The 26,236-nt window shown below is 37.8% G+C and overlaps 1 long non-coding RNA gene across 2 annotated transcripts in view; it reads left to right on the plus strand.

Moving 5' to 3' along the window:
- Positions 1–26,236, plus strand: part of LOC113459343 (uncharacterized) — a 131,940-nt gene that overhangs the window by 86,926 nt on the left and 18,778 nt on the right. For both annotated transcript variants that reach the window (XR_003380493.2, XR_012579275.1), the window contains one exon: positions 19,438–19,598. This is a non-coding gene — a long non-coding RNA (uncharacterized LOC113459343). The remainder of the gene's footprint in view (positions 1–19,437; positions 19,599–26,236) is intronic.

The following is a 26,236-nucleotide window of genomic DNA, read 5'->3' on the forward strand; positions in this document are numbered from 1 at the left end:
TCTTTAAAGTTCAAAACTTTTCCTTGCTAGAAAACTAATTTGCAGGTCTGTTCATTAAAATAAATTTTATATTACTAAATAATTTAACATTTGAGTCTGTGGGTTTTTTTTCTTCTACATCCTCTACTTCACTGCCTTATTTTTGTGGATTGTGAGCTCACCAAGAACTTAAAAATACCTCAGATGAATGTAATGAAATTGCACTCAAGGTTCCATACCTTGGCTTCAGGTTGTCTTTATCACTGGTACAGTAATAGCAGTGCTAACATTTGTGTTTATGTAACAGCTTCTATTTTAAATCATCATTTCAGTTATTCACAATTTCCTCATGCCTTCTGTTTGAGGATAAAATGTATTAGGAATAAGCCACCCAAATATTTTTTCTGGGTTTATGTGAACAAAAATCAATTTAAGAACTGCAAGACAACTGAAGGAAAAGAAACTGCCCTGTGGTCCATGTACTTATTCCTGGCAATCTTTAATTTAAAACTATGTATATTTATAGATGTAGTGAAATAATGGATAATAAGAATATGCCTTATGGGAGAACACTCTGTGGTGATCTAATGGAAACATCTTTTTTTTCCTTAGTACTAGAATATAAGAATACCTTTCTGTTGTTTAAGGAGTTTTTTTCCTGCTCCTCTGGTTGGTTATTTTTATGACAGGTGGTTTTATTAATTTAAATTAAAGCTCTCAATGCAACAATTTTTCCATGTAGGATTCTTGGTAGTGTAGCAGAAAATATTGAAAGAGACGGAGTAGCAGGAGTAAGGATCAAGGGCTTATGTAGGCCTTTCTGAGATGAGCTGCATAGTTCATTTCCCACATACTCACCAGAGCAGAGAGAGTTTAGTAGTAAGGGGGAAAAAAACTTAAAAAATTAAAAATTTAAAAGATTGTGTGTGAGGATTTTGCCTTCTCAATAGATTTATTTATAGTCTGCTGAACATCAGAAACTTGCATTTCTCACAGTGCAACCCCAGACTGTCACATTTCACTAGAGCCTTACATAGTGTTTGGTCTTGCTTGGTTTCACAGGCAGCAGTTAAAACCCTGCCTATTGTTCTGGTGGCTTTATCTGACTGAAAATTCTATGCCTTTTTTTTTTTTTTTTCCTTTTGCTGAACATCTTTTGTAACACAGATGTCAAAACTATCACCCAGTGAAAAAGACGTGTGGCAGTGATGTGGCATAACTGTCAAGGCACAGAGATGTTGTGCGGAGCAGATGCACCCGTTATGTTGCACTATGTAGGTTATCTGTCTAAAGTATTAATCATTCAGGATCCATAGGCTGCTGTCATGGATTTACTGATATGCAGTAACTGTATAAATATATCCTAATTGGCTACCTGTGCTGAGCTGCTGAAACACAACACCAAGATGCAAGTGCAAATAAAATCTCAGAAGGGAAAATTCATTACCAGACAACACTTCCCTTTAGCCACTGAAAATAGGAACTATTCCCCATAAACCCTAGTAGCAGTGAACCATCTTAACACATTCATACATATTACCCGCCTCCTCTCCACTGACTGCACTTCCCTCACGAACATCCACCTGCTCCTACATGGAGTCCTCCACAGGCTGCAGTGGTGAGGTCTTCGCCACAGGCTACATGCCAATGCCAACCCTTCCATGGCTGTCTTCCAGGAGGTGAAGTGGAGCATCTCCTTCCCCTCATTCTTCCCTGACTTGGGTGTCTGTAGGCTTGTTCCTCGCACTCTTTCTTCTCACTGTACCAGACAAACAGCACTTTGCTTTTTCTTGAATACATTTCCACGAAGGTGGCAGCACCCTGACTGCGGGGCTCAGCCTTGCCCTGCAGTGGATCTGTGGGGCTGGCTGGAAGGGCACACATGGCCCCTCCTCACAGATGCTGCCCTTGCAAACCCACCCCCACCCTGACACCACCCAACTCTTGGCATATACAGATAATACAATTCACATAAAACAATATCAAATGGTCTTTTCTAAACATTGTATTTTCTCATATTGCATGGCTTCTACAGTTTTAATTTACTTGGTTATTGCAAACACTATCTTCAACTTTGCTGATTTTAATCTACTACCCCAAACTCTTGGCACATACAGATGTTATAAATGATCAAATCAATAGCCAAATGTATAAAAAAATTAACACCGATTTATTCGGTCAATTACTTAAAAATAGAATTTCGAGCAACCACCACAGTCAAGACAGCGTCAGTCCCGGGTACTGGCGCTGGGTGAAACCAGAGGTTCGGCTGACAGAGTGACGGCTTCCCCTCAAAGATTCACCCCGAGTGTTTCCAGCATCCAGTTTATATACAGTTTATTGTGCCTGAGGCACAGAAGACCACATCTTTCTGTTCATTTCTTTGAATGCAAAGCTATTTCTATACATATGTTGAAATAGACAAAGACAGGTCCCAGTTTTCAAACGAGTGTCTGAGCATCCAGGCAGAGTTTGTTTTCACATGTAATAAGTTGGTATCGGTTCCTGAGTACCACAGATGCAATCAGGGCGGGTCTGATTCTCGTGAAATTCTTGGGACACTGCAATTAATCATGGGCCAGGAAGGTCCTGATGTTATCTCCCAGGTGTAGGTGCCAAGGAAATCATCACTGATTGTCCAGTATGGTCCCATTCAGAGGTTAACAGGCCTGATATTATCTCAACACTGCCCGGAATTAGTTACAATTTGAATAGAACTCTGCTCCTGGCTGGAGTGGTTAGAAAGCACAACTTCTACAATATTTTATATTCACACATATCTACTTATACAGCATGAATTAACTCTATTACATATCAGAAAGATAATACAATACACATAATACAATGCCAAATGGTCCTTTCTAAACAATTTTTTGGTAGTTTAATATTTTGACTAATAGTTACATATTAGGTAGTATTTGATACACAGTATTTTGACGTTTGGAGCAGTAAACATGGAAGAAATGTTGCTGCTAATCAGAAAAAATACATTTTAAAAATAAAAACCAATTTAATTCTTGAGAGTGTATCCTTAGTTTTTTGAGAAATATTTGACTTTGAGATTATTTTTAAAATCTGAGCAATCTAGAGTGCTCTAACAATAAATGAAAATTTTTTAAAAAAGAGATTGTTTGTGTTAAAGTGGAAACAAATATTTCATTAAAAAAGTCTACTACTGTCAATTTTTGTAAACTAAAATAAAAAATAAAATTTTATTTCATCACTTGGAAGTTTTTCTCTAATTAAATGAAGACATTTTGACTCAAGCTTCTATCTTTTATATGTATATGTATATATATATATATATATATATATACACAGACTGAGTCATATGCATAGAATGCCCATATTTTTGCTTTTAAAAATGTCAGAAACATATAATTATGATGTGACAGAAATTTTATTTATTATGTAAAATATGTTTATTGAGATAAATGTGGAAAGTTTAAATTCTGCAGAAGAAGTATTCATTAAGTACCCTGTAACTGATGAGTCCTAGTGACAATGAGGAGATTCTTTAATAAATCAGAATGCCTACTTGAATCTGATGTCATGATAAAGTGATTAATGCATAACCTATATAATGCATATAACATGCAATACTTGTTTCCTCAGCTGTGACCCTGTATTAAAATAAAAATGTTGAGTCAATCCATGCGAAAAAATTTGCATGCTGCTAATGTTGTTACTTTAAGAATGAAATAAAATAGATGCTACTAACCTTCCCTAATTTAGTAGCATCATTCTGGACTGCTCACCATTCTGACATGTGCTGTGTGTTGGCTTCTCTAGCTAGCTCCTGTTGAGGTCTTTTTTAGACAAGGACTTTGTGAACACAGTGAAATGGCAATAAAAAACTTGAAGCCAGCAGTGCTGTAAATACTATGCTGACACATAAGCACACTCATTTCCTTCCTGGTCCCACTGTCTCTCAGATGACAAGTGTTTCACTGGTCACTGCCCAGACCAGGTTTCAACCAAGCAAACAGGTGATGGAGCTGAAGTTTTTTCCTTTACTAAACAAACATTTAGCAGCTTCTTGACTCTTGGCACTTGAAACACTATGTTGTATGAAAACTTTCAAGTATTCTGCTTTTCTGGGTTTTCCTAGACCCAGATTGATCTTGGAATTGGAATTAGTTTCAATTTTCAATAACTTTGTTCTTTTTCTAACTCTTACTTCTGTCTTTATATTTCACTGTGACATTTTTGTTTCTATATCTGTACCTATTTTTTTTTTTTTTATTTTTAGCAGTTCAGGTATGGCTGCTCAGCATGTGGACCTAACACTCAGGCTATGCTATACTATGCAATAAATTTAAAGGCAGTCTTAACACCAGAATGGAAATTAATCTAATTTTCACTCCAAACTCACACACCTTCAGTGAATATCTCACTGGGGACAAAACACAGGAGGCAGTCTGAACCCTCACTTCCCACAGCATCAGGGATGTCAGATAGCTGTCTTGCCTCTAAATAACTGAAAGCAAAAGGGAAGATTTTAGCAAGTTTTTCTTTTACATATTTAAGTAATTAGATAGCAGTATTGCTGAAAGGATGTAGCAGACATTTTGAATGCACAAACTGTGTGCACAATATCCCACCTCATTAAATAAAAATTACTATGATACAAGGATAGGAATTGAGAAATATATGCTTTATTCCCAGGTTTTGTCACATAAAAGGAATGAAAAGTCTTTAACCTTCTTTATCATATTTTACTGGTTTTGGGGGAGGAAGTTCCCCATCTGTGTGTTCCTCATCTGAATTTAGTGTGCTTATATATTTTTTCAGAGGAGTCAATACAGTTTTATTATCATTTCAATTTTTTTTCTCCATTCCACAACTCTTGACAAAGCCAGTGCCTTTACACAGTTCTCGTCACTCTACAACAGTATTCGTATTTAGAATGGATTAAGAGCTGAATGTTGTTTGTGGTGCTTTAAACACGTCTTATGAAACCTTCAAATTACAACCATCTCATTGTCAAGATTCATGGTGATCAGAGAGGGTGTCTAGAGTTTTCTCATCATTTTAGTTCCTATGGGCAATGTCTAAGACCATGATGATACAAAATCAAGCATATCAAATGACAGCAAGCTTGGAAGTTGGAGAAATTGTGGTTATGTGCCAGAGGCATGAACTCTAGCTCCACTGTAATTGTCACTGTGATCTACTGCAATGAAAATAAAATGCATTTAATGGTGTTTTTCTCAATTAGCAATACCAATGCACAACATTGAGACTATTTAATGACTTCAGCAGAATGACAGCAGACACAGCTTTATCATACATAAATGGAAGAATTGTAATAGGCTCAGACACAAATGCATACAACACAGCTGGGGATTGTTCGATTTGTAACCTGCAACTCTCAGCATTTCCTTACACCACTAGAGCCAAATGAAGCCTTCCCCAGGGATAACATGCAGGCAGCACTTCTAAATGGCGTGCTGTCACATATGCCAAGCTCTCCCATGGCTTAAATCTGCTGTAGGCTCAACAGCAGCTATTACTCAGCAAAACATTGAATTATTTCTTCACTGAAATCCTATCTGTAATGGTTACTTTATTGAGGTCTTATGAAAACTTTCTCCTTAATTTTACCCAAAATATTTATGAAAATTTTGAGTTTACTGATTTTTTTTACTACCAGAGGCAGAATGAAAACTTTCCAGAAAAGACTTAAATAAGTATTCTGAAGATCCTGCCTTATTAGAACATATTGTTACCGTATCGATTTTCATCATAATGCTGAACATTATTTCTCTCACCACTAAGATATATATTGAATGATCATATCTCATTTTTAAAATGATCAATATCAATATCATCACACCAGATAATAGAATTCACAATGTTGAATTAGATTTTTTTACTGAAATTTGTTACTGAAGTCTCATTTTTTCACTCCTATTGATTTGATTTTTTTATCCATCTCTATTTGATATCATCAAGAATATGTGTACTGTAATTGAATCTTGATTTTCAGTACTTGTAAGAGTAGAAAACCATTCTAAAATTATTATACTTCTCTTGATGTTTAACAGGGATTGAGTATGAAAACAAAAAGAAATAAAGTGTATATATATAGAGAGTATACATTTAATGGAAAATAAGCAGCACTGCAAACGCTAGTGAGTAATTTGTACAAGAGGAGAGACAACTTTGTCTTATTTCTCATTCTTTCTTTTCAAAAGAATTTTGGGAGTGAACCCATTCCTCTGTCATTTGTGATGAGTCTTCATACACTGCCTGACCTAGAGTAATTTTAATATGTAAGGTAATTGGTCAGCAAAGGTAACTGCTTTCTTTGTTAAGGTCTGGAATAAAATGGACAGATGTTAACATAAGTTCATCCGAATTCTTCAACAATTTATACAGTTCCATAAGCTATCCCATTAGATGACTGGAATGAAAGAGATTACACTGCCATGTGAAATCAGTTTAGAATCATTCTCCTGCAGTGTTGGTACTGAATAGTCAAAAACGGGGAAAAAAAAATTGGCACAGGTGAATAATTAAGTGGATCTGCTTTTTAACAATGTGTCTTAGGTGCCAAATATCAATACATCTACCACAACCAGTATGCTTAGCTTTTCAGAAAGGAAAAGAGACACAATTTAAAACTGGCTTAACAGAAGAAAACACTGATAGACTGAGAGTTACAAATTTAAATAAGTAAAAAAAAAAAAGTAAAATCACACCAAAAAGACAGCTTTAACTGTCTTAAGAGAACTCAAACATGATGTTAATCATGTTATGTTGCAACAGGTCAATTACTGGTGATGTTTTATAAGGCTGAAAGATAATGACCAGCTGAATACTTGACAGTCTCAGCACATCAACAGTTTGTCCTACATAGGTACATAATGTCTGGAACAGATGTTTGCTAGCAAAGAAGCAGTGCTAAAATTTGATGGAGTGCAATATATGTACAGACAATATGTGTGTGTGCATCTCCATAGACATAAAATTTCAGTCTGTATGATCTTTGATATGCTTTTGAGCATAAATAGAGAGGTCTGAACAACTGCAAATTTTGTTCTCCTAAAGCCTGTTTTTTATTTACTTTTAGTATAATTTTCTTCTGCAATGAATTTCTCTCAAAACATATGATTTTAAATATGATACTGTCTAACCCTACTTCATTTATTAAGTTGCACATTAGATGTACTACTAAAATATTTATTAACAGACGTAAGTAACACAATAGAAGTGTAGGTGGTTTCTAGGAGTTGACTTTGACTGTAAGTTTTCATATTAAATTAAATGGCATTTACCATTTATTTGAAACAAAATGCTTCAAAATTTAGGAAATTATCTCAGTGTCCAACATACAAATAGAATAATATTTCAAGAATGAATTATGATTATTGTCCTCTCAGAAAAATATTATAAACATCAACTAATAGTCTGAAACACAATTTTAGTAAAAAAAATCTTTTTGACATTATTGTAAATTTCCAGTATACTGAAAGAAAAAATTATCTTGTTCTTCTATAAGGAGAGTGAGTCAAAAGGAGCATAACGCTGTGTTATAGTGGCTTAGATGTTCTTCTATAAAACAGGAGTCTAGCTACTAGCCTTTGCTTTCAGGAGTGCTTTAGAATTTTACTGTGTTATGTCTTACAAAAAGGAAAGAATTAGTAAAATCAAAATATAGGAAGAAAAACTTTTTTTTTTCACTTAGTCATACAGAAGTAAAGCTGTCTTTTACCTTTTTTCTGTGTAGTCCTCTAAACAGTATTCCTGGCCCCAATATTTTAGCCTACAGGGATGTCAAGGTTTCCATCTTGGGCTTCACTGAAAAAGCCAACATTCTGTTATTTTAATTTTTGTTTCTGATGCTGAATAAAATCCAGACATTTTGACAATATTTTGCTGCCCTGTCAGTCAAACTTGTCTGAGATTTGCTTAGGGAAAAAGAAATCAAACAAGTAGACAGATACTTTGAATAAAGTCTAAAGCCTAAACTAATCTGCTATGATTTGAAATTAACAAAGTATCTAAATGTTGTATTAAAACATGACATCAAATTTGGATAAGTCTTGCTGGGGAGAACATGCATGAAGGTATAACACCCAGTTTTCCACTCTGTCAATCTGCCAAAGTTTACCATTCACAATGCAGAGCCAGCTAAAAGGAAGAGCTTTCAGTGAATGGTTATGTGTGGAACAAATCCTTTATATAATCCTAATTCCAATGACAATGTGATGCTAAAATGGTATATTTTACACAGAAATTTTAGCTGCTGATGGGTGTTCTTTTCTGAAGTCTATCACAGAAAACATTACCCACATTGGAAATCAGAGAAGAAACTATAGGGAAGAGGAGATTTTGAGAAATGTTTTGGATGTGCAGACAGGAAATTTTAAAAGTAAGTGATAATCCTTTGGCTTTAATATCATTAATAAATATTTTGATAAGAATTAGTTCAGAGACAACTAGTGAAAATTTTAGGCTTTTTTTTTCTTCTTTTTTCTACATGAGAAATGAAAACCTGAATGTCCATCTCCATCCTCAAACCTTGAAGTATTAAATAAGCAGCTTGGGAGACCTTGGAATTTGGAGCTTTGGAATTTAGGTTCAGGCTCCTAGTGTTATGAATACACTATACAGAACTTTCTGTATGGAATAGAACATGTTAAATATGAGAGATCTAAAATCAGTGGGAGATATTCACCTTGCCTAACATACATCCCTGACTTTGGATGGCACTTGTTTGGTGGGATGACCTTGGCTGGATGTCAGATATGCACTAAGTCGTTCCATCGCTGCTGCCCTCAGCAGGAGAGGGAGGGAAGAAAGTAACATGGAAAAAATCTCCTCCCCACTTTCCTCCTAATTCTTAGCTTTGATTGCTGAGCAGACACCATATTGTTGCGGTGTGTTGCAATGTCCTGTTTTACCTTCTCCCTTCCCCCTCGCCCCTCGCTGAGTGTGCCCTGTCAATCAGGCTAACATACCAGCAAGGCGTCGTGTGATAGGTGTCCCTAGTCCCTTGAGACCCTGCCCCTTCACCTGGTTGGTGGCTCACCTGTCCCCTCCCCTTCCCCTGCCCTGAGCTTAAAATGTTAATGAGACCATGCGGCCTCCATTCTGTTGGAAGAATTGTCCCGGTGTAGACCTCTGCACCCATGGAATAAACATCTGGATATAACCTTCCAGCAGAATCCACTCCTTCCTTCTCTTCACCATCGCCAGAAGCTCTCTCCTGAGGTAAACGGAGTCCTGACAGCCTGGACTTGCGTCTTGTGCCCCGCTGCACTCTCCGCCAAGGTATCTCTGGGGTAAAACACCACAGTGCTGCCTTTGGCCCAGCAGCAAGGGTCAGAACTGGCCCAGGCACCATCTAAATGGTTATATTGGGATTCATATTCCAATACTATATGGTACAGAATATCCCTTTGGTCAGTTTGAGCCAGCTGTGGCAGCTCTGTCCCTTTCCAAGATCTTCTCTGCTGCCAGTGTGGGACAGTGGGGAATGTTGCAGAGACAGTGACGATGATGTGCCAGTGCTGCACAGCAGTAGCCAGAGCACTGGTCTGTTACCAAACCCTTTCCAGCTACCAGTGCAAAGCACAGCACAACTGCTGTTGGAGGTTTAACTCCATCTCAGACAGACCAGACACACTCAGCTTCAAAGTGATAGAAAGAATTCTGTTCCCGTTGAAGAAACAGAAATGTCTCCATACAGGTGTGGGGTTTTTACATACTTATGTGATTTAAGAATGTAAGCTTTCAATAAAATTAATGAGCAGCCATTAGTGGAGTCTAAAAAGTAATTCTGATTGTTCTAAAGTTGATATACAATGTTTGATTAAATTGCCTAAAAGGGGGAATCCTTAATCCTAGTTATCGTTACAAGTTTTCAGTGGCTCCAGAACATAATTCCAGGTGTCTTGTAGGATCTGTATCATCAGTCGAGTATCTTTCAGAAATCTTAGGGCAAAAAACAATGGCTGCGCTGATATATAGACAAACAAACCTAAACCACAGTGTCTGGTTGTAATGAATTCTTTTTTTTTTTTTTGCTGTACAGACTGTAAGGCTGTAAGTGCTGCCTAAAAATTGCCTCCAGTGTTATTTGGAGTTGCTTTAAATTATCTGAGAAAGCAGATGTGAGATCCATGCCTCTATGAAAATGGAGCTGGAAGCCAGTGAAGATAGTCTAGGACACAAATGGCACTTGCCATATTTCCTTAGATCAGTGAATTAAGTCTTTGAAGTCTACTGCCCGTACTGGAAACCTGTACGCATAATTCACATGTAGACACCACCCATGCTCATACAGGAATATGAAAAATATCACAGTTACCATGTGACCACTATTTAATTAAGGTATATCTAAATAGTAACACAATTAGTCAAAGTACGCGTAATCAATATGTTGTCAATATTCCTGTTTCCAATGTGCAATGATATGTAAATGTATACTGCATTTTCTTGTCCACTGGAAATCTCCTATGCAACTCAGGAGCATAATTTCAGGAGCTAAAATTTCATTAATGAGATTAGGATGTTAGAATATGCTGTCTAAGATATTTCTCAGATCTACAAGTGGTTGATGAATTTGTATTGAGAAACAGGACTTTGTGCTGATGAACCACACCACAGGAACTGTTGTAACGTTGTTTGTTCCATGAAGGTGGGCTCATCCACTGCTGCAACCCCTGGGGCTCCTCACATCAGAAGGGGTAGAAGATTGCCATCAACTCTTCTATACTTTCCATCCTTTATGCACTTAATCTTCTATTCAGCCTTAAATACTTCTTATTTTCTTACTGACATTTCAAAGAAGCAGCACTTCCTGAGTAGGAAACCCACACTGACAGGTGAAAAGTTTAATTAAATTGTCTAAATCTGGAATAGCAGTCAATTGTAATGATAGGATTCTTGACATAGAATCAGAGTCATAGAACAGTTTCAGTTGGAAGGATTTTAAAGGTCCTTTTATCTTCTAGACCATGAGACACATTTTTTTAGTGCCATTACACGTTTAGCAGATTATTATTCTGCCAGTAATGTTTGATTGTCTAGAAGAGAATGGGTTTCCTCTATAGTCTTTACTAACTCTACATAGATGTCCCAGATGCTCTAGAGCTCCTCAGTGGGATAAATACCTTTATATGAGCAACAGAATTAAGGTTGCAATGATTTGACAACCCAAAACTCGTTCTATAGCTTGGAAAAATAATACTGGTATCTCTCCCAGAGATCAATTCATCCGCCCTTTCTTACGCAGTGCATTGTCCTTGGAGAATATTACAAAGTGAGACCAGAGTGACTAATTAAGACTTGTATGCCTTTTAGATATATAAAGTAGGGCAGATAAATCCCAAATATATGTACCTAAATTAGAAGGCTAGTCTACATTGATTCTCATATAGGCAATGCAGAAAGATTGATCCCTCCAAAGAGCTACTTGGAGCAGGCATCTAATTTAAGTGCTCTGTATATAGAATATCTTCTCATCCTTTGCTAATTACAGAGAAAACCTCAGGATTTTTACTTTCTCTGTCCTATTTTCTTTCATTTTAGGAGGCAAAAAGAAGATAAAAATGTCAGGGGGATGCCAACATCAAAAAATAATGAGAGATGTTATGACTGTGTTGTTTGAATGTGGTATGAAGTAAGGATGTGATCTGGTTTTGAAATATAAACAATACAATTTTAATATCTTTCAGTAATTTTCAGGATATGATGCCTAAACTGATAGAGCCTTTGCTACACAAATGATATTGTTGCCTCTGATTTTGACCAGAATTTTCACCTCAAGAACTATTAAAAATTTTGTTGAAGCTGATAAATTTTTGAACAAAGTTATTGAGAAAATGAAATTTTCAGTCAATGATATTATCAGAAAAGAATCAGAAAAGAACAGTAAATAGGAGGAGACTGTAACTTGTATGTTTGTAATTAACTTATTTTGTAGACAATTTATTATTAAACGTTGATGCAGGATTCTCTTAGATTTTAAAATAATGTAATTAACAAGTGAGATACTGAGAGACTCCCTGGGCTGAATCAGCCCTCTGATTATTACCCACTGCTGATACTCCACGCTGGCAGTGATGAGATTGAAAAAACAGAGTGTCAGGGCAATTAGAGGGACTCTAGGCATTGGGTCAAGTGGTTGATAGGGCAGGAGCACAGGTAGTGTTCTGCTCAGTACCTCTGGGGGTAGGGAAAAACAGTGAAAGGAATAGGAGAGCTCACATTGTCAACAAGTGGCTCACGGGTTGGTGTCATCAGCAGAATTTTGGGATCTTTGATCAGGGAGCAACTCATATGGCAACTGGCCTGCTGGAATTGGATGGGCTCCATCTCTGTTAAGGGCAGAAAGATTTCAGCCCATGAACTGGCAGAGCTCATTGAAAGGGCTTTAAACTAAGTTTGAAGGGGGAAGGGGATGCAGCTGGACTACCTGGAAGCAGGCCCAAGGTGGGGTAAGCCTGAGTTAGAGGTGAAATCAATAGCCCAATTTAGGAAGGACTTTGAGATGCTGGAGTGCATCCAGAGGAGGGCAAAAAGCCTGGTGAGGGGCTTGGAACACAAGCCCTATGAGGAATGACTGAGGGACCTGGGGTTGTTTATCCTGGAAAAGAGGAGACTTAGAAGTGACCTTATCACCCTCTACAACTCCCTGAAAGGTGGCTGTAGCCAAGTGGGGTTTGTTCTCTTTTTCCAGGCAGCAGCTGACAGAACCAGAGGACACAGTCTCAAGCTGCATCAAGGAAAATATAGGTTGGATATTAGGAAAAAGATTTTTACAGGAAGAGTGATAAAGTACTCTAATTGTCTGCCTGAGGAGGTGGTGGAGTCACACATCCCTAGATGTGTTAAAAAAAGATTGCATGTGCCACTTGGTGCCATGGTTTAGTTGAGGTGTTAGGGCATGGGTTGGATTTGATGATTTTTAAGGTCTCTTCCAACCTATTGATTCTGTGATTCTGTGATATTACACCTCAAATAAGTTGGCCCTCATCACTGTAATTCTTGTCTGTTTTTTATGTTCATAGAATAAATGTTTCTAATTCATCTAGAAAGAGTATCCTCTAAAAGAAGGAACATCTTGTAAGGAGTGTGACAAAAGGAACTCATTAGACATACCACAACTGACCACAGAGATAGGAAATTAGGGTAAACTTCTTCACAAAAATGTTAGCTAGCATTGGAATAGGTTGCCCAGAGAAACAGTGGAGTTATCATTCCTGGAGGTATTTATAAGATATGACAATTAGGGATGTGGATTAGTGGTGGATTTGAGAGAGCTGGGTTAATGGTTGGACTTGTCCATCTTGGAGGTGTTTTCAACCTAAAAAATTCAATGATTCTATAAATTGGAAACAAAATAATGAAAGTGTTATTGCCTAACTCAGATAATGCTTTTCCAAGATTGTACTAAATTCCAGTACTTCTGGCTTGGAAAATAACCCCAATATCTCAATGTATATTTTTCTTGTATGAAAAACATATACCTGAATGATTATTTAATTCTTTTTTTCCAGCAATATTTCCAAAAATATTTTACTATTGATTATTTATTTACTGTTATTCTCAAATTAAAGTCTACTTCTTCAATATTAAAGGCATTCTATCAATGCTGAGTTTATTGCAATGAAATACAAAATAATAAAAGTTGCTTGATATTTACTGAGTCTGACCATTTATGTAATCTGAAATATGAAACAAAAACCTTGGTATCACACAGGGATCTATTTCTATCTCTGTCAGAATTGGTATTACATGGCAGTGAAACTTCAGCTCCTAAACCAAGTGTCTGCCAGAGCAAGATATTTAATTTGCATGCATGACACTAGAGAAGAGGAAATTAATTTGGCTGAATACAATCAATACATATCTAATGGCAAACAACAGTTGAAATAAATCTTACTATTTTTATACCTCCAGGGTTTAATCCAGACAGCTGTAATTAAGCACAGTTCTCCTCTCCTAAGGGTTCTGAGAACAGGATGTGTTAGAATGTGTTGGAAACCTCCATTCATTTGTGCTTCAGTCTGGCTTGTCTCAGGCACATATAAACCTCTGCTGCTAAATATAAGAGGACTTTCAAAAACAGTCTTTGTATTCATGATTATTTTCATAATTCAATTGCTGGGTTTTTTCCATTACTCTGTTTTACTTAATTTTGTTTAAAAAAAAGTGCAATAGAGGTAGCAGCCACTAAGCAGTACAGACTCCTCCAGCCTGATGTGCCTTTAGACCTCTGAGCTGGGGATTTGTTCATAACATGGTTTATTTATGAGCAAAGATATTGTGAATTTATGTATAAATTGCATTCCAAACACTCACACAAAACCACAGTATATACATCAAAACACTTTGCAATAGCTCCCAGGGTCAGGGGCAAAAACAGTGGGCTGCTCTCTGAGAGTAGATACGCGAAGGGTATCCCAAAGTGTGAAGGACAGTACCCTCACCAAGTAATGCAGACCCACAGGCCCTGAGCAAGAGGCACTGAGCAACTGTGCCACTCTTTGGCCACTCCAAACTCAATCAGACAAAAGGCCAGTCAGCCAGGAAACCAGAAAGTTCAGAGCAATAAAACAGATTTGAAGATGAAAGCAGGAAATCAGGTTCCTGGGACCAACACAATGCATAGACAGATGCAGGCATATCTGTGACGTGGCATAGGCAAAGATAGGGTCTGAACTTGATTGAACTTGAGAGGAGTAAAACTCTTACTTCTCACAGCATTTTCCCACAAAGCTTTCCCCATGGCAGTCTGATTCCAGGCAGCACAGCAGCACCAGATCAGTGCTGGCTTGAGCACTAGCAGCTGAGCCCCTAGTACAGCTGAGCCCCTAGTACAGCTGAGCCCCTAGTACAGAGCCCAAGGCTCTGACACTTGGTGCTGAATTCTGGAACTTGATACTCAGCTGAAACCAATGATAGCCTAGAGGTGTCAGCTTTGGCTGCTCTTGCTTCTTTATGTGCCCAACAGCACTCATGGCCACATGGCCTTGAAGCAAATCATGTAATAACACTTTGATATACAAGTAAAATATGGGAGCTATTCATAAATCCACGGGGCAGTGAAGCTTTGTGTTTTCCATAGGCGAGTCTATAACCAAAATAAGGTGAAACACATATCAATGCCTTGTGTATGCATCGTTGTCTTCTCTCAGAATGAAGGGAGGCTAAAATTATTGGTTTCAGTGTAGACATCTGGTCCACTGATCATGGAGGTTTAACACACTTGCCCACGGGGCAAGAACAGAGGAAGAAATAAGAAAAACCTTTTGTCTCTTGAGGCAATAACAGGGATATCACCTACAAGTTGCCATGCAGGCAAAACCGACTTGATTGGATGAAATTTAATTTAATTTGTTGAAAATGAAAACAGTATTGAGCAGTGAGAAATTAAGACAAAAGATGAAAACGCCTTCATCCACTCCTTTTCTCAAACTCAGCTTCACTCCATTTCCAAATCCTTTAAGCTGCACACAACACTCAGCAGTGTCCTACTCACTGACCTGCAGCATTTCACCTTTCTTAAATTCTTTTTAACCAGTGTGCCATCTTGTCTGCTGGGTTCAGCCTTGCCCTGAGTTGGCAAGGAGGCATCTGTTTATGGAACAGGGATTCCCCTTACAGAGACCATCCTTCATCCCCACCTCTGCCAGTGCCTGGGCACCTGCACCTGCCACACTACTATTTGTGTGCAGTCAGGGAGTCCTGCCTTGGCTCCCCAGCATACCAGACTCTGCAATGTCTTCTCCAATAGCAGCAAGGTGGAGAATGCTGTGGCATATGCTGGGGAACCTCTGTGCAGCAGTTTTTTACAAAGTTTAATAGCCTGTCTCTTGATGTTCAGATGAATATTCTGATTTGGTACCACTCTGACAAATTGCCTAAGCTTATCCAAAATCTTAAGTGTAATGCACTACTAAATAGAAAAACGATGTTTGTAGCCTTAGAATAAGAGTATCTATGCATGTCTGGGAAACTTTCAGACTGAACAGAAAGTTGTCTAATTAATTTTAATGTTCTCAAGGTAAGACAGTGTAGGGAGGTAGACAAACTATTTCTACCCGGTATACAAATGAATAGATGAGATTTTTGTAAATTTATCTATATACATATATTCATGGAGATATCAATACACATCCTATTCAAGATTATATAAATTTTAATATTCATTAGTTTAGATGATTAATATCTTGTAATTCCTTATACGTCTATAAATAATATAGACTTAAATTAGCCTGTTACATTGTGAAAAGAAGAGCATTGCTAAGTCACATGTGTAATAAGATTCCTTCTAATACGTAATTCACATTTGTGGAATTTTGCAATATGTTCAGCATCTCCATATGTTGTTGTGGCATCATGCCAATTACAAATAAGCTTTCTATACAGTGCAGAGTTTTCATAGCCACACTTTAAAAATAACCTCGGAGGGGAAAGATAAAACATGGAAATCTGACAGAGAATCTGTCAAATGTCAGCTAGGATTATAGTTGCACAGAACTTCCAAGAGATAACTAGAGGCCTTTTATCTGCTGATTGCATGGCTGACTATAATTTTCAAATCAAAATGATGGTCCAAATCTGTCTGTCTATGAAAAACATTTTTTATGGGTTTCCATAATCAAGTTAAATTTAAAAAATGGTAATGTTATCTTGGGGAAAAACTAATACTTGTTGGCATTTGAATGGCAATGGGATGCACAGATAAAGACATGTTTAAATATATAAATTATAAAACCACTAATATATCCAAAATACTTATACCATCTTTTTTTTTGTCCCACAGGATTCTGTTCACAGGGGTTTTCACTATTCATAACATAAATATTCAACCACCGCTCTTAGGAATCGATTGCAATGAGCAGAACTGAAATTAAGTTTTCAATGTCTTGTTAATGATCTGTCTAGAACTTTACCTTAAGAACTTACAGCCTCCTATTGCATGGTGCCCCTTGTGGGGCCACAGATCCTGCTAGAAAATCTGCTCCTGTGTGGGCTCTTCTCCCTAGGATCACAGGTCATGCCAGAAGCCTGCTCCAGATGAGGCTCCCCACAACATCTTTCAGAGCATACGCACCGCATATCCACTGCTGTGGCACGGCATCCTTCTTAGGCTACATTTGCTCTAATGTGGACTTCAATGGCCTGCAGAGAGCTGACCTGCTTCATTATGGTCTTCATCATGGGCTACCGCACAGTCTCTGTTCTGGTGCCTGAAAAGCCTCTTACGCTTCTTCTTCACTGATCTTGGTATCTGCAGAATTTTCTGTCATGTATTCTCACTCCTCTGTCCTGGGTGCTGTTTTACTGCAAGTTTTTGGGTGTGTTTATTTTGTTCCATCTTCTTAAATACGTTGCCCCAGAGGTGCTGCCACCACCGCTGATGGGCTTGACCTTGACCAGTAGCAGGTCTGTCTGGGAACTGGCTGGCATTGGCACTATTGGACCTGGGGCAAGCTTCTCACAGAGGCCACCCCTGCAGCCTCCCCATTAACAAAATCTTGCCATGCAAAAGCAGTATATTTGTCAAAAGTTATTAAGGTTCCTAGAATGATCTTGAACATATTTTCTGGATTCTTCAAGATTTTCCTTAATAATTCCAACACTAGAAAAAAATAATCATGAAACAAATATGAAATGCATTCAAGAGGATTTAATTCAGGCTTTTCTTTGTACAGCAAGAGAAGTTGTAAGCTGCTACCCCCTTAATATTTTATAGTAAAATCAACCCATATATCATAATAATCAGATATCAACATTTTGACATGAGAAGTTAATTATTTGAAGCTAGTTTCCTTTCAGTAATGTGCAGAAAATTCTCAAATATTAAGCGAAATCAGAGATAAAGTCCGACTGTGAAAGAGTACTAAGAAGATGGAGTACTGCTTAGCTGACATTCTGAAAGAAATAGCTTAGAATTTTGTATTATTTTAGTTTTTGGTTTTGTTTTGTTTTTTTTTTTAAGGAAATCATCAACATTCAGGTACCACTGATATTCATCAAATTTTTAAAAGCTGTACTCCAGTATGGTGGGAAACTGTTCACCTACGTTTTTACAGATAAAATCATGCAGTTGACTAAATTTATTGGCAAAACTATTGAAGCCTGACAAATTAACTGATGCTTCAAATCCTCATGCATTCATAAACCACCCAATTTCTCATTTAAATTTGGAGCTATCTGATAGATACATCTAGAGAGCATAGCCACATAAAATATAGCATAAATTGATTGGTCTTGTCCTTCCTAAATAGGCTAATTTTCTTCCCAATTCCAAATTTTAATTTGCATTGTGAAATCCGTAGTATGTATTCTGGAAAAGGGAGATGACAAGAACATGCCACTCTTTTTCGATTTATTTATTTTTTATGTATTAAGAACTATTATTAAGTCTTTTTTGTACACATGAACCTAAGACATGGACACAAGATTCTTGCTTTTGTCTCAAGCTCTCAAAGTAATATCTCCTAACATGTAATGGCATTCTAGGATGTTTCAATAAACACTGAATACATGCATGTGGTCAACTGAACATAGCCTTTCATCTCCTTTTGTAGCCATTTGATTTGAAGAGGTTTGCTCTAAAAGTAATTTTTTCCTTAATGACTACAATAGAGGATGAAAACTACTGGTTCAGATGAAAATACTCTTAGCAACAATGAATGCAAAAAGTCAAGATGAGTTACTTGAGTAAATGAACAACTTCTCAATTTTGAATATTGCATTTCTCTTTGAATTTTCAGAGAAATTACAAGTTAACAAACTTGAAGGAGATTAAATCTGTATTATGATATAAACCCTAGCTCTCAAGTAAACATCACACAGCTGCTTGATCACTCCTCCACCACTGAGATGGGAGAGAGAGTCAGAAGAGTAAAAGTGAGAAAATTCATGGACTGAGTTAAAAACAGTTTAATAAGTAAAGCAAAAGCTCTTCACAGAAGTAAAGAAATAATTTATTCACTCTTTCCCATAGGCAGGCAGGTATTCGGCCATCACCAATATTTCAGGGCACCATCACACATAATAGTCACTTGGGAAGACAAATGCCATCACTCTGAATATCCTCTCTTCCTTCCTCTTTCCTCAGATTTGTATATTGAGCACGTTGCCATATGATCAGGAATATAACCCTTTGGTCAGTTGGGGGCAGTTGTCTGGCTATGTCCCCCCCAAATTCCCATGTATCTCCAGCCTCCTTGTTGTGAGAGGTGATGTGAGAAGCAGAAAAGGCCTTGACCCTGTGTAAATACTGGTCAACCATACCAAAACATCCCTGTATTATCAACACTTTTTCCAGCACAAACCCAAAATTTAGCCATATACTAACTATTCTGGAGAAGATTAACTCTACCCCTGTAGATCAACTCCTGGAGTACAATGCAGTCATTGGGCACAGCCAGCAGGGCTGCATGAGGGGAAAGTCCTATTTTTGATCCTGATTTTCTTCTACAACAGGGCAATCCACAGAGGTGATCAAGGAAAGCCAGTTGATGTAATCCCTTTGGAATTCTGCAAAGCTTTCAGTACTGCCTCTCACAGTATCCTTCTGAAGAAGATGCCCAGCACATCTGAAAAGCCACGATGGGTGAGCACCTGGTCAGGCGCAGAAGGTTGTGGTAAGTGTGGTGCCATCAGGCTGGTATCCCATCACTAGTGGGTTCCACAGGGATCCATCCTCAGTTCTCAAGTTCTCTTCAACATCTTTATTAATGACTGGAATGCAGGACTTGAGGGAATGCTGAGTCAGTTTGCTGACAACACCAAACTGGGAGGAGCTTTCCACTCACTCAAGGGCAGAGAGGCCCCTTAGAGAAACCTCAAAAAATTAAAGATGGCGCTATCACCAACCATATGAAGTTTAACAAGGGCAAGTGCTGAATTCTGCACCTAGGCTGGGGCAACCCTGGTTGTGTGTATAGACCAGGGAAAGAGAGGCTGGAGAACAGCACTGTGGAAAGGGACCTGGGGGTCCTGGTTAGTGACAGGTTGAACATAAGTCATTGTGTCCTGGCAGCCAGGAGGGCCAATTGTGTGCTGGGGGCATCAGGTACAGCACACCAGCCAGGCAAAGGAGGAGATTGTCCTGCTCTGCTCTGCACTGGGGTGGCCTCACCTTGAATTCTGTGTAGAGTTATCAGTGCCACAATAAAAGGAATATATTAAGCCATTAGACAACATCCAAAGGAGGACAAAGAGGATGGTGAAGGGTCTGGAGGTGAACCTGTATGAGGAGTGGCTAAGGTTACTCGGTGTGTTCAGCCTGGAGGAGAGAAGACTAAGACGAGACCTCATTGCAGTCTTCAATATCTTCAAGATGGGAAATGGAGGAGCAGGTACAAATCTCCTCACTCAGATGACCAGTAACAAGACCCAAGGGAATGGCCTGATACTGAGACAGGTGGAGGTTTAGATTGGATATCAGGGAAAGCTTTTCACCCAAAAGGGAGATTGAGTATTGGTGGGCTCCATTAGGCTCATTCACACTCTAACTATTCATCTCTTGGTGAAAAGTAAAATAGGCCCAAAATTTTCTGCTTTTACTTTAAAATTCCATTACTACATATGCCTCAGACTGAGATTTTGTCAAGATGATTTGGAAGCTACCCAAGCTTAAAGACCTTCCTGAGCCCCTTCTTAAAATATATTGCAGATACATGTTTTTGCTATAAATATTGAAGAAGGCTTGCTTTAGGATTTTATACATTCAGGAAATGTGACTCACTTGTTTGAGCTCCTTTTGACCTGTACTACTGAGGTAAAGTTGTCTAATTCCAAATCCACCGGCTGCAAACTGCTCTCGAGACTGCTCCAGTCAGATCCTTTGCACTAGTCAGCAAACTCACACTGAATAAAGACAAGATACAAATATCTTCTTAGATAAAAGAGCTCCAGACATATGTACAATCCATAATAGACTAATGCAATACCAAAGTAAAATAACTGTAGCAGGATAAAATTATGACAACCTCTGTTTTTTACTATGTGAGTACGGACAAAAGAATATTTTTCTTGCATGTTGACTAGGAGCTTCTCAATGGAACATCGTCCTGTGAGGATATTGCCTCTTACTGTAACAAAGAAGAAGTACGGGAGGAAAAAAAGTAATTACTAATGTCATAGGAAAATTTAATGATCCAACATCTAAATATCTCTATTCTTGAAAAGGCAGCTGAGAAGAAAGTGTTCATGTTATTACACTTGTGGTAAAGTGGTTTGCACTGGAGTGTATTCAGCTCAGAAAAAATCCTCTCTGAAAAACAATATAAGTTAAATATTACATTTTCAGTAAGTTTATTCAGACATTACTGGAACCAGACTCTATCTCCAGAGAACTGTGAAACAAAGAAATCTGTCAGACTGAAATAAGCATCAACCTTTATATGGAACATAATCTCCTCTTAATAAATACAAAAGATACATCCAAAATAGTATTTGTCTAGGATTTGCCCAGTATGACATGATCATAAAGTCTGTTAAGAGACTCTCTAAGCCCTTTCAAAACACCATAGCGATAAAAAGCATGGATATGAAGTAATTTAAGTAGCACACTGAACAAATATATCTAGGAATACTAAGCATGAATTATTCTTATGGTAATTCTGGGAAATTGTAAAGAAGCCATGCCAGCAATGACAGCAATGGCAGCATGAGGGCATCACAAGATCATAGATATATAGCCAACTGCCATTAGATGCACTTGCAAGCCAATGTTCACATAACCACATAAAAATAGCATCCCTTTATTGCATAATTGCTTTCAAAGAGGCCATTAGGGAAACCATTTTGTAAAAAAAAAAAATATTGCTAATCCATTCTTTTACTTCATTTTTTTTACAAAGCAAATCACTAATAATCTGACCTATCAACAGTTAAGAAACAGAGATCTTTTTTTTTTTTTACCTTATAATTTTTTGCTACACATGTAGTGTAAATTTGCTTTGCGTTGTTTCAGAAAATGCATTTTCATCCACCAGGCCTTTCAATCCTTAAGAAATATAAGGCTACTTTTTCCTCATAAAATGTCAAAATATTACCCTTATCAGAGATCTATTTCTAAGACAGATTATTAAATATAAAAATAATAACAATGGCCTCTTTTTTTCCCTTTGGATATGAAAAAATCTATTTTCAGTTTATGTCTGGAACAGGAAAATAGAAATATTATCTAAATAATACAAGACTAAACATAGCTGTCACAGTATCCAATTTGTAGTAGTATCTGGTAATGGATACTTGGAAAACAAGAAAGGACTTTGAAGATAGGAACAGTATATGGACTTTTTTCTCCAAATCGTCTCCCAACTTCCAACTGTGGAATAAGTATTTTCTAACTCGGAAGTAAGATGTTTGTCTCTGACCACACAGATTTTCTTTCCAATTTTGCAGAATCCATAAGGTTTATTGCCATCCAAGTTACAGGTTAAATAATGTTTTGTATGAAGATTTCAAGGGCTATTATTTTGTGTTAAAGTAAAATAACAGTAAATAAAGTAAAGCAACCAAACTAAAAATGTCTCAGCACTCCCCACTTGCAGTTTTGAGATGACCATGCTCTATTATGCTTAAGATTATTATTGATTATGATTTATTTAAGAAACCCATTATTCTGTGCTGTGTGTATCCTTTTGTGCATCAATGAAGAAAGCAGCCTTCCCATCTACTTCCTTCATTTACTTCCTATTCCTACTCCTACTCCTATTCCTATTCCTATTCCTATTCCTATTCCTATTCCTATTCCTATTCCTATTCCTATTCCTATTCCTATTCCTATTCCTACCCCCATATTTATTTACTGCTTTTGAGAGTTCTCCAAAGTCTGTCTTTCTGCAGTGTCTTCTTACATAATCTCCTGTTAATACCTTTGCTTTTTATACTGTCACACTGCTGAAGAAGTTCAGGGTGCATAGGAGACTGGAAGGGGACACAGCTGGAAAGGTGACCCAAACTAACCAAAGGGATATTCCAAAAAATATGACATCATGCTCAGTGTAAAAACTGTAAAAGGAAGAAGGAGAAAGAGGCTGACATTTGGAGTGATGATGTTTGTCTTCCAAAGTCAGTGTTATGCACAATGGGGTCCTGCTCTCCTGGAGATGGCTGAACATCTGTCTGCCCATGGGAAGCAGTGAAGTACTTCCTTGTTTTGCTTTGTTTGTGTGTATTTGGCTTTTGCTTTTCATATTAAACTGTCTTTATCTCAACCCATGGGTTTTCTAGCTTGTAGGCTTCTGATTTGCACTTCAATCCCACTCTTGGGGAAGTGAGCCTCTGTAGGGCTTGAATGAATGGCTGGGGTTTAACAACAACAGCAACAGCACCAGAAATAAAACCGGCAAAATATACCTTTCCTCTAATAAAAGGATTGTCTAGGAATATAGCAAAACTTGCTAAAATTATTCCTCTTGTTTTAACTGGAAGTCAGGGTGCGTAGCATAAATATCTAAATTCTCTGGAATTTCCATCTCAATGACTGGAAAACGAGCTGACCGCTGCAGTCATTGCCGTTTCTTGTATCTCTGAGGACAAATGAAACAAAGTTTCTCTGTTCTGGCACTCAAATTTTTTTCATCATGATTTTATGTTTTGGGGGTATTACATTCTTTTTATTCAGACTTCATATTCAGACTTCCACTTAATAACATCTTTGCAAGAAATATTTCATCAATTTTAGGGAGCCATTACTATATTAGGAAAAAAAAAGAAAAGATTAAGGTGTTCTGGTATTATGGTTTTTTATTTGAACTTTAACTGTGAGTCAAAGTATGGACTTGGCTCTTAATGAGGTAAATGTACAGTCATAAAAAATGGTTCAGTAAACAGACATGCAATTGGGAATTCAAAAATGGGCATTTGAAGATAAAATTAAAAAGAACATGAAGTAGAATGGCACTGAATTAGTTGATATAATAATAATAGTGAGTTTTAACATTTCCCTTCTTTAACAAACATAAGCACACATTCTATACATACCCATACGCAGGCAGACACACATAAAGTCATTTTACTAAGATTATGTAGGCAATTCTGCTTTGTTATTTTTTACAAAACAAAAATTGTATCGATGTGTTTATTTGAAAGTAAAAGCCTTTATATCTCTCAGGATAAACATGTTATTGTGACAGGAATCACGCAGAGAGTAAAAGATATTTTATGAAAAGCTCTAATTGAAAGGATCATCTCTGACTGGTTGGACCAGGATTGAAAAATCTTGTTACAGAGTATTTCTGCCAAGGTACATATGAGAGATATATAATCATCCATCCATGTCTCTCTTCAAAAGCTCAGCTGGTAGAGCAGATGGTGGAAGTATGGCCTGCAGGAATCCCTAAGTCTCTGGTTCAATTCCAGATTGAAGGAGGTCCTTGGTTTTCATCCAAAGCAACCAGGCCTGGCTTGAGTAGTGGGCCCATGGGAATCTCTGAGACAGGAGCAAGTGCAAGGTGCTGCACCTGGGTCACAGCAATCCCCTGTATCAACACAGGCTGTGCACATTGAGAGCAGCCCTGACAAGAAGGACCTGGCTGAGAGGCTGGACCTGACCCAGCCTTGGGGTCAGCCCAAGAGAGCCAAACGAGTCCTGGGCTGCATCCAGAGCAGCGTGGGCAGAAGGGACAGGGAGGGGATTCTGCCCCTGTGCTGTGCTCTGGTGCAACCCCACCTGCAGGGCTGTATCAACCCTGGGGTCTGCAGCAAAGGAAGGACATTGATCTGCTGGAGAGAGTTGAGATGAAGCCATCAATATTATTAGATGGATGGAGCAGCTGGGCCAGGCTGGGAGAGTTGGGACTGTTCAGCCTGGAGAGGAGATGGCTCAGGGGTGAGGTAATTGCAGCCTTCCAGTACCCAAAAGGAGCCTACAAGATAATTAGAGAGACTTTTTGCAAGGGATGTAGTGATAGGACAAGGGAAAAGGGCTTCAAACTGAAAGAGAGTAGGTTTAGATTAGGATACTAGGAAAAAATTAATTACTATGGGGATGATGAAGCACTAGAATAGTTTGGCCAGAGAAGCTGTGGATGCTCCATCCTTGTGAATGATCAAGGCCAGGCTGGATTGAGCGCTTGGTGCAACCTAGACTTATGAAAGGTGTCCCTGCCTGTGGAAGGAGAGTTGGAATGAGGTGCTCTCTAAGATTCCTTCCAACCCAAGCCATCCTGTTAGTCTGTGAGCCTATGATATTTGCACCATATCCTTTTAATATTCCTCTAGGGCATATGTAATGTGTTTTGATGGTTCTAAATTGTCTCAGCAATGCAGCATTTGAATCTGTGTAAAGTAGCAGGAGCAGATGCTAATCTCTAGGATTTATCACTCTACAGGCTCTTGCTGATGTTGCTAATGCGAGTTCCTAGTAAGTTATAGAATTATGCCTGTAACTTCCCAGTCTGTAACTTTGACTGATTCCTTCCCAGTCTATTAGTTCTGCACCTGTAATCTCCACATTATTGCTTTAAACATAATTAGTTTGTACAGAGTTGTATACATTATTGCAGCAATGGTTCTAAGGAGAAAAGTCTTCCACAAATATTTTGGAGCATGTTTCAGCTGTATGCTCTAATGCCTTTTATTCAGATCCCTCTCATTCTGACCATGTCATCAAAGTTCACTTCACTTTAAGACTCTTCTCTTTGCAACAATTTCTGAAGGCTTGCTCATCTGTTTTGGTGTCAACTACAAGGTCTACAGAGAAATTTCCTTAATTTACTCTTTAATTTACATTCAGAAAATTCTATTACATTCAAACCAGGATCTAAGTACCTGAATATTAAGCAGGAATAAGAGCTTCTTATACTAAAATAAACTGGATGAAATCAAGCAGGAGAAAATTAATATAGGGCACAAGACTCTGTCAGATCTGCTAGGTTGTGAAAGACTACTAAATACTTAACAGAAAATTGTCATTGTTTTTTAATCCAGTCTTCTATTGAAAATTGTGAAATATCGAGGTCATAATCCCCAAAGGCATTCAACAGATATGAAGCTCATTGAAATTCAAGATGTGCAACACTAAAACTTCTGGATGATACATGAGATGCCCTTGCAGGATTTCCCAACCTTTATCTTCTGGTGGTCAGATTCCACTTCTTTTATTTTACAGGACACAATGAAGAGCAATATATAGCCTGGTTGTGGAGATCACAAAATTTGCAAAAAGAGATTTCTAAAAAATTGACTTAATTGGAACTGTTATGAATGCTTTGCAAGCTTGAAAGTTATTAAGTTAGGTTTTGTCATCTGAAAAATTTAAAGTAGA

Source organism: Zonotrichia albicollis, chromosome 2 (genome assembly GCF_047830755.1).
Source record: "Zonotrichia albicollis isolate bZonAlb1 chromosome 2, bZonAlb1.hap1, whole genome shotgun sequence".
NCBI classification, from domain to species: domain Eukaryota; kingdom Metazoa; phylum Chordata; class Aves; order Passeriformes; family Passerellidae; genus Zonotrichia; species Zonotrichia albicollis.